The 11,473-nt window shown below is 45.1% G+C and overlaps 2 non-coding genes across 2 annotated transcripts; both read right to left on the bottom strand.

Moving 5' to 3' along the window:
• Nucleotides 1-5,187: 5,187 nt before the first annotated feature.
• LOC119401027 (U1 spliceosomal RNA) lies at nt 5,188-5,351 on the bottom strand. Its single transcript, XR_005185367.1, has one exon. It is a non-coding gene; the product is annotated as a U1 spliceosomal RNA (small nuclear RNA).
• Nucleotides 5,352-11,077: 5,726 nt separating this feature from the next.
• LOC119401029 (U1 spliceosomal RNA) lies at nt 11,078-11,241 on the bottom strand. Its single transcript, XR_005185368.1, has one exon. It is a non-coding gene; the product is annotated as a U1 spliceosomal RNA (small nuclear RNA).
• Nucleotides 11,242-11,473: the final 232 nt, after the last annotated feature.

Raw genomic sequence — 11,473 nt, forward strand, 5'->3', positions numbered from 1 at the left:
AACATCTGCTATTACGTCATCAAGTCAGCGTTTGTAATAAAAAGGTCTCACAGTGTTGCAGTTTCTTGAGTGACTTGTGTTGGCACTGCAGTTATATTACTGAAACTGTTCATGGTCAACGGGTATTGTAGTCGTTGCCTATAGTGCGTGTGCGCAAGCACGTCCACACTGCAGTCCCTTTCCAGAAGAACGGTTGAACTTTTCTTCTGCAAAATGACTGAAAAGTTCGCCGATGAAGTACAAAAACCGATTAAGATCACCAGACGGTGGGTGATAGATGACACGTACAAAAATGGTTATTGCGGTTGCGCAGTGTAAGTACTTCAATATCTGGACTGATAATACAGAACTCACCTGCAGCTTCATAGGTGATGGCCTCCATTACAGAAATAGACAGGCACAGCGCATCCGCGTTTGCTTTCATGATTTTAGGTAAAAGAACTGATACCCGGGAAGGGAAAACACTTTCGGTGTATTAGTATACCATGTTTTTCTGTTAGCATTATTGCTGTGAAAGATACATTTACGCTCTCCGCAGCATTTTCCATTTCGTCTGTTTTATTCACTAGGGAACGAATATTTCGGTGAAAAAATGACAGCGATGGTCTTTTTGCTTTGACTAAGGTGTTAACATTGTTGAATAAAAAGCCCTTAACTGTAACAGAAACACAAAAGAAGAGGAAAAAACAATGAGGTTTTCTCAGACAATGTTAGTGAGGCCATCCAGGCTGTTTATGAGAACCATAGCCATCCCAGAAAATTTACAAACGAATATTTCGCCATTTATTGTCCACGAATACTGCCACTTGCATTCTTTCCTTTTTCCATTTGCGGGACCGAATAGCCACTTCGTGGCAGGGCACAAATGCTCGTTAACAAAAACAGGCACACTTGATGGAAATCACAAATCATTAGAAGACAGCCTTCGTTTTCTAGCCTTCTCTAGCAATGAGTCTCAATGAGCAACATGAGCGCAAACTGAATGACAATGTTTGGAGCAGTGGTATTGCATGATGCTTTAACGCGGTGACTGACTTCAATATGAGAGTCGTCAAGGGGCATGCCAACTACTTGTCCTAGTTTTTTGGCAAATATACCAAGCTGAAAACGCTGCATCATTCGTGCTGAAATTTAGCACGTTTTCTCGTGAATGTAGCTTAATACTACTTGCCTGTTTCTGCCCAACAATAGGTGAAAAGCATGCATGACCTGCAACGGTGCTAGTGAAAAATGAGAACTTCCCTTCCAAGGAACAGCAGCACCAACTGTTGCTGTTCAGGTGAAATGTAACTTTTGACGCAGCAGAGATGTGGGCACCATCGTTCCATTGCAGCAAACGCTTTTAAAAAGGTAATGGCTCAGAGCTACTCGCAAGAGGCATATTTGTAACGCCGAATCAATGTAGGGACTCAATGTAGGAATGCAATCCCTTATTTATATGACAGTGGTTTGAAAGTTGTGCTTTGGTATTGTGTGTGATTAGCAGAAAGGGAGAGAAAAAGAGGCAAAATGCAGAGAGGTTAACCATTGATAAGTACATTTAAATATAAAAATTTGGGGCCCTTCTTGTTACATGTAGGCTTCTACTACTTCCTACTTACAGCGGATAACTTTCAGCTTTCCGTCTATGCATTATAAAATTGATTCAAATCAGTTCAAAAGTTTTATGAGCATTTATGCACTTATGAGGCATCTTGCTATGTTTCCTGCAATAAAGACACTCACAATGAACAGAAAACAAAAGCCAGAGTTTCCAATATATTGCTGATGCAGTTTTGATATGACTATGACATCTGGGCATTTGCTGGAAGCATTACTTAGGAATGTGAGAATAACAGTCCATGTAAATTTTTCATCTAATGCTATACAGACAGACATTGAAGCTGATGTAGACTCACTGTGGTGCCTTAAGCCAATTGATCGCAAGTAGCACAGTTGTAAAAGACGTCACATTTAAATGACATCGTTAAGTGTGCTAACCGTGAAAAATCTGCATCCAGAGGCTTTGTAAACAATCCGTCACTCCCTTCCGGGACACCATGAAACTCCGAAACACTCAAATAAAAAGTTCGTAGTAGCGTCCGTCCTAGTGTATCGTACTTTCCACTAAGCTACCACAGTGTGTGCAACTTTTCAAAAATGCCGCAGTCCTTATGAATGCTTGTCACGTAGCAAGCACCAAAAAGAAAAAAAAAAGAACTGTGACTGCACATGGAAACTGCCTTTAGTTTCTTGCTCCATTACACCTGTTTGCTTCTCCTTTCTGGAAAGGTACATATATCTCACGACATAACGAGGTTTTCGAAGCACAACTAACATACCAACTTTAGTCAGCCTAGTCATCTCAGGAAAAAGCTAAAGTGCAACATCCCCAGCTTTGACCGAATGGGAGATATATTAGTATACACCCTTCAGGTGCGAATTCAATCAATCAATCAATCAATCAATCAATCAATCAATCAATCAATCAATCAATCAATCAATCAATCAGTTTATTATCATGATATAGACTGAGATTATGATACGACTGAATGACTGAATTATGATAGACTGTCCATAAATGTGTCAAATTTACACAACTCTATTGCAAGGTGCTTGATATTCTATCACAAGAAAGAAAAGGCAGTAATATGTTGATTTGTCTGTTTCAGTAATTAATTTTAATTAGCATAATTAATTATCTATTTATTGTGAAGTCGGTCATGTTCTATTCTTGCAAAAATATAATCACCTCTCAGGCGTGAAATGTACATGGGCAATCAGTTATCGATTATGGCCATTCCGAGCAAACAAAAATGACAATTTTGGCATGTGACTCTAGGAATGGGGCGCGTCGAATGGCTCGTCAAACATGGTAGTGTCTTCAGAAAAGTTATCTTCTCAAGGAATATGCAGCACACTGAAGTCACATGAGTTCTAGCTGTCTACTCAGGAAGCATGCGCAAATGTGCACATCGCGTTTCAAGTTGGCTGAAGTAACACACAGCACACGATAATCCACTACAGTTGACGTGCACAATTGTACACACTGCCACTGAGGGGGATAAACGATAAAGGCGTAGCAACTGACTCGCTTACAGGTTAGCACATGTAACACAGCGAGAATTAGCCAACCTGACTCCTGATGGTAATGAAGGGTTGGTCAGCGGCAGTCATTGCATAGTTAGTTCAAAGTGTAGCTAAGATAAACTGCAACCTTGCACGGGAAATTAAGGCAAGTAACAAATGAGAGTCGTTGACCTCAATACAAATGCTCAAGCACTTTGCATCATACCAAGCATTGCCGCAAATCAGCACCATGTGATAACCACTAAACCACAGTTAAAGGACTACCAATAACGTCCCTTACACCTTCCTTGGCCTCATTGTATGTTGGTTTTCATTAACGTTGTGTCTAACAAAGAAAAACGTGCCCTTAAATACTCTTCCCACCACCTCTCACCCATTGCTCCTTATCTATCCGATTGGTAGGTGGCACATGTAAAAACCAGAAAGGGACGCAAAATAAGTGTAATCTCCATGTTTTTCTACCTTTTTTTGTTCGCTTTCCACTAAATGCAAAAGGATTTGTTGAGAAGATAAGTTGAAAATTCACGAAAAAACATTCCCCTATGCGTTGCCACCAAGCAACGGCAACACAGACAACGACCTGCTCGCCAGACCAGCAATGGAAGGAGGGCTGTTCACATGCGTGGCTGTCTATGGCATCTGTTTGCCTTGTCCACTCGCAGAACATGTGGTACTGAGTGGTATCTTTTGTGCCACAGTGGCGCTCTTGAACACAGCGACTGCAGTTTCACACGCTGCAGTTGATGACAGCAAGGGGAGAACCATCATTTTTGTGCCCATCGGTGCGCTCTCTAGTATGGTTGTTTCCCACACTGCTGCCTAGTTAGGCTTAGGGCATGTTGACTGCTGTAACTGCGTCTTGGCCAGCAATCACGAACGTTACCAGAGACTTATGAAAGGTTCGTGGTGCTTTTCACAGGTCGTCAGCAACATATTTCTTTCAGAACTGGTGTTATCAGTTGGCGATAGTACGGTGAAAACAAACAGGTAAGCTTGTTGAAAATCCAACGAGTGTTTCATGCGATCAAGTGACAATACTCAGTCATTCTGAAAGCCTGCTTCACTCGCATTTTCGAAACACCTGGCAACAGATAACTCATAGAAGTGTGAAAACAAGTTCCCTGTGCCTCGAGAAATCTCTTTTCTGCATGACAGAAAAAGCTTTTTCCAGCCGCGTATGCAAAGTACTCACGGAAAGTTTTACATGTTCTAGGCTCCCGGTTGGGGCTGTACATTGTGCTGCATTGCGGTTGCTGGACTTCAATTGTCCGTACTCGTGGGTTTCAAGGGTCAGAGAATACGGTCGGGTAATGTACCGTGTGATATCATAACAGTATAAATGGTTTTGTATTCAATACACCAACATGAGTTCATAAATAAAAATTGCACTTGTTTGTAAACCCGTTTGTTGAACACTTGTGCCCCTTTCCCCTTTCTTTGCATCTTCTAGCAGCTTTTCTGTATGATTCAAATCTCAAGCTGGTGCTTTGTGGTTCACATTTTTCAGCTGACACCGACTGGCAGAGCTTAGCACAGCGACTATAGCTGTGTAATTTGGTGCCACTACAATACAAGAGGGCTGCTTGAATTCACACAATATTCACCGCGTAGCTTTTTCGCCATGAAAAATAGTTCTTCAGTTTCATAAGGCATTTCCCGTCTTATTTTCCAGACGCATGTTGCAGCTACAATGATGACTTGTGAATAATTCATGAAGGCTTGCGTATTTTCACGATACAACAAAAATGTCCCAGACAAAAAAAAAAAATAGAAGGAAACGGCCCAGCTGGGATGCCCCCCAATTTTGGTATTCGCGGGCCTGAAACCGAAAGCTGCATGTTTATCTTGATAACCGCAATTTATGTGCGTGGTTCTTCCTGCTGGTACCCCCATAGACCATATATCTTTCTTTCGATTATAATTGTTGGGGCACAGCGCGAACGCAACCCCCACTACCGAAAATTGCATGCCCCATCTGCCCCCGCGGCCCTCCCTGGTGACATCCCTCGCTCATTACGGTAATACCGGCCACCAGGTAGTATGCTTAGTAGGTAGTGAAGTATTAAATGGGAATACCAGAAGGAACTCCTTTAAAAGTCTCATTTTGGATTGTATTGTAGGGGGATAGCGCGAACGCAGTCCCCCACTACCAAAAATTGCATGCCCCATCTGCCCCAGTTTGGGGTAGTGGCAGGGGTCAGCACGAGCGCAGTGCAATGCCCGCGCCTCTCCCTGGAGACACCGCCTCGCTGATCACGGTAATCCCGGCACCAGGTAAGTATGCTTTAGCACGCTTTCGAACAGACGCCAGGTTACACGGGACCCGCAAAATTGCTCCCGTTAGAGACAACACTTGGGAAAAAGAACTGCGTTATTAGCTGTACATTTGCGGCTGCAGTAGCATAAGTAAAGAATATCTGGTGCCTTCTCCTCGTTCCTTTTAGTGTCAAATTCCTAAAGGTGCAGCATACAAGTAGAAACCCTCAATGAGTTGCTCAGAATATTCTCAATGACGTCTAGCTCTTCAAGCTTTGCATTGTCGACTGGTGGCGGCGCTGCTCACCACACTTCTCACCCCTCTACACGACGCCGAAAACAGACTGCTGCGGCACAAGTTAATGATCGAACCCAAGGTGGTTACAAAAATAATTTAACCATCTTCATCGAGCCTCACGCCGCACAACACCAGTAACGGGGAGCGCATCCAGGGGGGGGGGGGGGGGGGGTGGGGTGGGGGTGGTTGACTACCCCTTTGCCCCCGAGGCTTCAGGCTTCGCAGTGCCAGTAAGGAATTACCGAAGGAAATCGAAAACAATATGGAAAAACTACATGTCCAACAGTCACTGCGGTCGAGCAACTGTTAACTGCGGCTTGTGTGTTTCAAAAACCGAGCAACTTCCCCCAGTGTATCAATATTTTGAAGAAAAAAAAACAAATAGAATAAATAACGCACTACGGCTTCTAAATATTATGTGTAAAGATCAAAATCACGATATAAGGCACACGTTAGTGCCGCTAAATATTTTCAGGGAGAACTGCACGAAGCAGCTCTGTCATAGTTCACCTCTTTTCCTAACCACAACACACGCAGCCATGTTTCCGCCCGGCCGGGAGAAAGCTTTCGCATTGTATAAATGACCAGTCCCTTCGAAATACAGAATAAAAAAAGAAAGATTCACAGCTACCCAGGCCACAGCTGAGTAGATATATGATATGTCATACCTCTCATCATTGGTAGGCTAAGAACTTGCTCATCACCACATTGTAGCTTTGTAACCTCCATGATATCTACTGATGCTAGCGCTGTTTACCAACCGCTTACGACCGGGCCTAATCTAAAGAAACTGCATGCCTGCTATTCAATATAATAATACCTGGGGTTTTACAACCCCATGATTGTGAGGCACGCCGAAAATAGTGGTCGCCTCCGGAAATTTCGACCATCTGGAGTTCTTTTAGATGTGAAGCATCTTATAGCGGAGTTCAATCCGGTGGTGGTGGTGGTGGGTGCGGCGTGACCACCCTTACTGCGCATGCACAAGCCCTCTCCACACGCCTCCTCTCCCTCTCCACTCCCCTCTCCCATCCCCCTCCCCACTTCCCATGTCCCTTTCCCATTCCCCCTCCTCCCCTCCCCACTTCCCATTTCCCTCTCTCCACTCCCTCTCCCCTTTCTCTCTCCACTTCTCCTCTCCCCTTTGCCTCTCTCCCTTCTCTCCACTCCACCTATGAAACGCGGGCTCTAGATGCCGAAACGCTGCTTCGCATCGCCTCAGGTCCCCTTTAGCGGTAGATGGTGTGATTTTTTTAACGTGCCCTGACATCGAACAGTACACGGTGGCCTCTACCATTTCTCCTCCACCAAAACGCGACCGCCGCAGCCGGGATCGAACCCGCGACGTTCGGGTCAGCAGCCGAGCGCCGTAACCACTGATGCGCCGCGGCGGACATCCCTACTCTTCAAGTAGATATCACTGTGTGTTGGAAGTGCATTCTCCATATAACGGGGTCTCAAATAAAAAAAATATATACATATATATTTTTAGCGACATGGGAGCCCTCGACCACAATATGAATGGCGTCCCCTCTACGGAGATCACACAATTTTGTTTTATTTGATTATTCAAGGTTATTAATAAAACATCTCATGGTTATATATATAGTTGATAAGTTAAGAAACGCCTGTGCGATTAGGCAGTATTTAAATTCACACTCATCGCGTAGTAAACTTTTCCCGCTTCGTAAAATGAATCGCGCGATATTAAAGTGATCACGTGAGGTGACAACGCATTTGCACGTGGCAAATATCAGCATTCTGAACACGTGACGCCTACGAACCACGATGCTTTGAAGATGCGATTGTGAAAAAAAGTAACGGATTTTTTTATTTTTTTTTCACGTAGCAATAACGGTCAATATAAACCTTGTCTTTGGGGTTATGGTGCTCAGCTGCTAACCCGAAAGTCGCGGGTTCGATCCCAGCCTCGGCGCTCCCATTTTGATGGAGGCAAAATGATAGAGGCCTCCGTACCGTGCGATGTCAGTGCACGTCAAAGAACCCCAGGTGGTCGACATTATTTGAAACTTGTCAACTATGGCGTCTCTCTAGGCCCTCGTCGGGGCGCGCGAGCGCCCAACATGGTGTACTAGAAATTCTAGAATAGAGTCAGCTGTATATGCTACCTTTATAAGCATATACAGTGAATGGGGGTAGTGTGCCGTCTGGCGCCGGAAACGTGGCTCTTTTTGCGATGACAGAGCACACCGTACTACTGTGTCGCCACCTCACGCCGCCCCCTGAAGTAATTTATGGTAAGCTGAGATACAAAGCATCCGAGATCGGTAATTGTAGTTGCCGCGTGGTCGTGCGTGAACGTGGGAAACTTGCTGATATTTCTCTTCTGTTTCTCATGACACGTTAGCGAATTTTTTCGTGTGCATGGCAGGCTCAGTGTTTGAGGAAGCCTGATGCAGAATTCAAGTTTTTGCAGACCGATTGGAATTACGGACTTATTCACATAGGATACATTGCGGTGCATTTAGCTGCATTCCTGCGCTTTGGCGCCTTTGTGGAGTAAAATCTCTAAAGAAATGGAGCAGCATTCGTCATTGAGCTTTGTATTTTTTCTGTCGAAAACCTTGCGACTGTTCTTCTGGCTGATGCAGGTGACGGGTGGTCGTGCAACTCACCCGATGCTGTTAATGTTAGCCTTCCAGACCTCCTCGTGTGTTTCGACGCATAAATTCAAATTGCTGTTATAGCTAGACAGGCGTACATATGCATGGAATGAACAGCGATGTGCTTTTTTATGCCTTTTGCAATCAAAACAGTAAGCATGCAGACGATCCGGGACGCTGCTCAGCGATAGGAATTGTGCATGCTCAGACGACGCAGAAGCACCTTTATTTATTACAATAATGCAACCAAATGTGTTTAAGTGTTTAAATCTTGCAAATATGTTTAGTTCCAATCGTGTTACGTGATCATTTGACTCAAGAACGGCAGGAATTTTCGCAATCTTGATTTAAATTTCGCGCGGCGGGCACACCGTTCGATTGTGGCGCCCTTCTGGTGGCGTCATCGCAAAAGCGACCACCGTTCTCCCATTGGTTTGCTGCGAAGACGGCACACTACCCCATTCTAGTACACCATGGCCCAACTGCAGGCACAATAAACCCCTTTTAGTGCGACCGCGACTACAGTGGCTAGAATAGGGAAGTGTGAAGACCGCGCCGCCTGCGCTGACGCTCTCCACCGATGCCTCGACCGGCGCTGTCTAGGTGGCGCTGGTTGTAGCTTACACGTCGCTCGCTCGGCTCGCTGCAGCGAAGCTGCCATGTCAAGGCTGATTTGTGGCTCATATGGTTTTGTTTGCGCCGTAAATTTTTATTAGTGTCTCTACTATAATGCAGGGCGTAAGTGCCTCATAAAGAAATGAAATTTGCGGCATATATTATCAAACATTATCACCGTATGGTATGACCGTACGCACAGTATCATAAGTGAAGCTTTACATCGTTCGCAAACATCGCGGCCAGCTAAGCTTGCCACTGCTTGCGATCGTTCCTTGATGCTGAGAAATGTAACTGATTAACATTTTGGGGGGATTGCCATTTCACAAGGTTATAAGCAACCTCAAGAAGCTCGAAAAAAAAATGCTACTATGACATTCATATCAATTTTCTTCATGTTGTTATACAGTATACCTAACATTTTGCATGAGATAGTTTTCAAGAACTTAAGTATTCTTGCGTATTCACAGTGGAAATATTTTTCAATTAACAACTGCACAGAAAATCAGAGAGCATACTCTTCTTACACATTTTATTTAAAGTTGGGGGAATCAAAGTAGGGAAGAAAGCTAGCACATTACAGGGTGATGCACATAACATCGCCCTTCGAAACTTGAAGTGCTTTGATCTTTCTCTTGCAGAACTTCTCTGTTTGTTTAGAGATTTCGTGAAGAAGTGAAGCCGTGTGAGCACAAAAAACTTGATTATGTTGCTCGTCAGATCTTGCTTGTGTGCGTCGCACACTATACTGATGGTACGGTCTGCATTGAGTTTAGAAGTTCAACTGTAATGTCCCTTTGAGGGGCGTAGCCAGGGGGGGGGAGGGTTGGGGAGTTCAACCCCCCCCGAAATTTTTCAGTTTTGCCTGCGTATATAGGCACGCACACATACAAACGCACGCACGAACATACATAAAGTATGATCGAACCCCCCCCCCCCCCCGAAAAAAATTTCTGGCTACGCCCCTGGTCCCTTTAGAGCTTGTTATAACTGAACCACGATGTGAATGTGTCCTCCAGTGCCTCCACAAATGAAAATAGTTCAGGTGACAGGTACAAAAGCCCTTTAACATCACAGAATGCTGTGAATGACGCAAGATCTTTATCTGCGTTCTCGATGGATTTCAGCACCTGCTCAAAACAGTCCTGGCATTTCGTTGCCATAAGTTTCCTCCGTGCCACATAGCCGGCCAAATAGTACACCAGTCTTCCGTCACAGACTTGCACAGGATACACATGGTCAGAAAGGAGAGTCGATGCCTGTAGTACACTTGAATCTTCGTCCAGGTTTCCAGTGTCCAGTAAATTGTCAACATGTATGGCCACTTCATCAGTTCCAACTAATGACGTAAGTGTGTCACCTGCACAGTTTCCCGTGTCTGGTGCTTTTAGCAAATTGCAAAAGCTAAGGGAATTCACGGCAGTAAGGAACTGGGTCGATGTGGGATGATCATTGCACCCGGATAACTGACGAATCATCCCGAAAAGCTTTTCGATTGGATCTCGGGGATTGGAACGGCAGCATTCTGTTCCAAAGGCTCGTCTGCTCTTGGTATATTACGCTGCCACTGCTGGAACAAATGGTCGTCTTCGGGACTCCAAACAATGAAAGCTTCTGCTTGCACGATTTGTACCTGCAGTTGAGCATCTGGGCACAAAACAGTGGCTCTGACGTCTGCTCATGGCACACACTCCGCAAAAGATATAACGTAAACACGACAAGGCTGTCCGACCAGCAAATGTAGCACGAAAGAACAGCGTAAACAGGCAAAAGAATCACGTCTAACCGGCGAGTTCCAGCATTGAAGAATGTGCGCAGCCTGAGAGCCTGACGTGTATACGACAGCGCGCGCCACCTAGCGGAAACATCGCAAGGCGGCGTCACTACCTCCCATTGCAGCCGCTTGGCGGTGATCACACTTCTAGTATTCTAGCCACTGTACCGCGACTCCTAACACTGCTATCAACACCATTGCGCTTCAGTATTTCTTTACTCTAGTGCTGATGTTTGCAGTTTTTCCTCTTTACGAAACGTACGGAGAACTTCTTTTGAGCACGTCCACACCAGACTTGATTTTGTTGTTTGTCTTGAACTTATTACTGAATTCCATAACAAACAAAGCATACGCTGCATCACGCTTACGGCACACCATAACAACGAAGTTGGCACGCCCTGCCCATGCAGGCAATCATTCTGTTCTTTGGTTTAGAATTGTAGGGGGATAGCGCGAACGCAGTCCCCCACTACCAAAAATTGCATGCCCCATCTGCCCCAGTTTGGGGTAGTGGCAGGGGTCAGCACGAGCGCAGTGCAATGCCCGCGCCTCTCCCTGGAGACACCGCCTCGCTGATCACGGTAATCCCGGCACCAGGTAAGTATGCTTGGGCACGCTCTCGAACAGACTCCACATTACACGGGACCCTCAAAGATGCTCTGGATAGGGACGACATTCGGAACGAATACCACGCCATTAGGCGCAACTTTGTGGCTGCTGCAGCACAAATAAATAAGCTCTGAAGCCGCCTCCTCGTTCGTTCTATCGTTTAGGTTCCAAAGGTGCAGAATAAAAGTTTAAAGCCTTAATAAGTTGCTTAAAACATATCGTTTGCGA

Source organism: Rhipicephalus sanguineus, chromosome 7, assembly GCF_013339695.2.
Source record: "Rhipicephalus sanguineus isolate Rsan-2018 chromosome 7, BIME_Rsan_1.4, whole genome shotgun sequence".
Classification (NCBI taxonomy): Eukaryota; Metazoa; Arthropoda; class Arachnida; order Ixodida; family Ixodidae; genus Rhipicephalus; species Rhipicephalus sanguineus.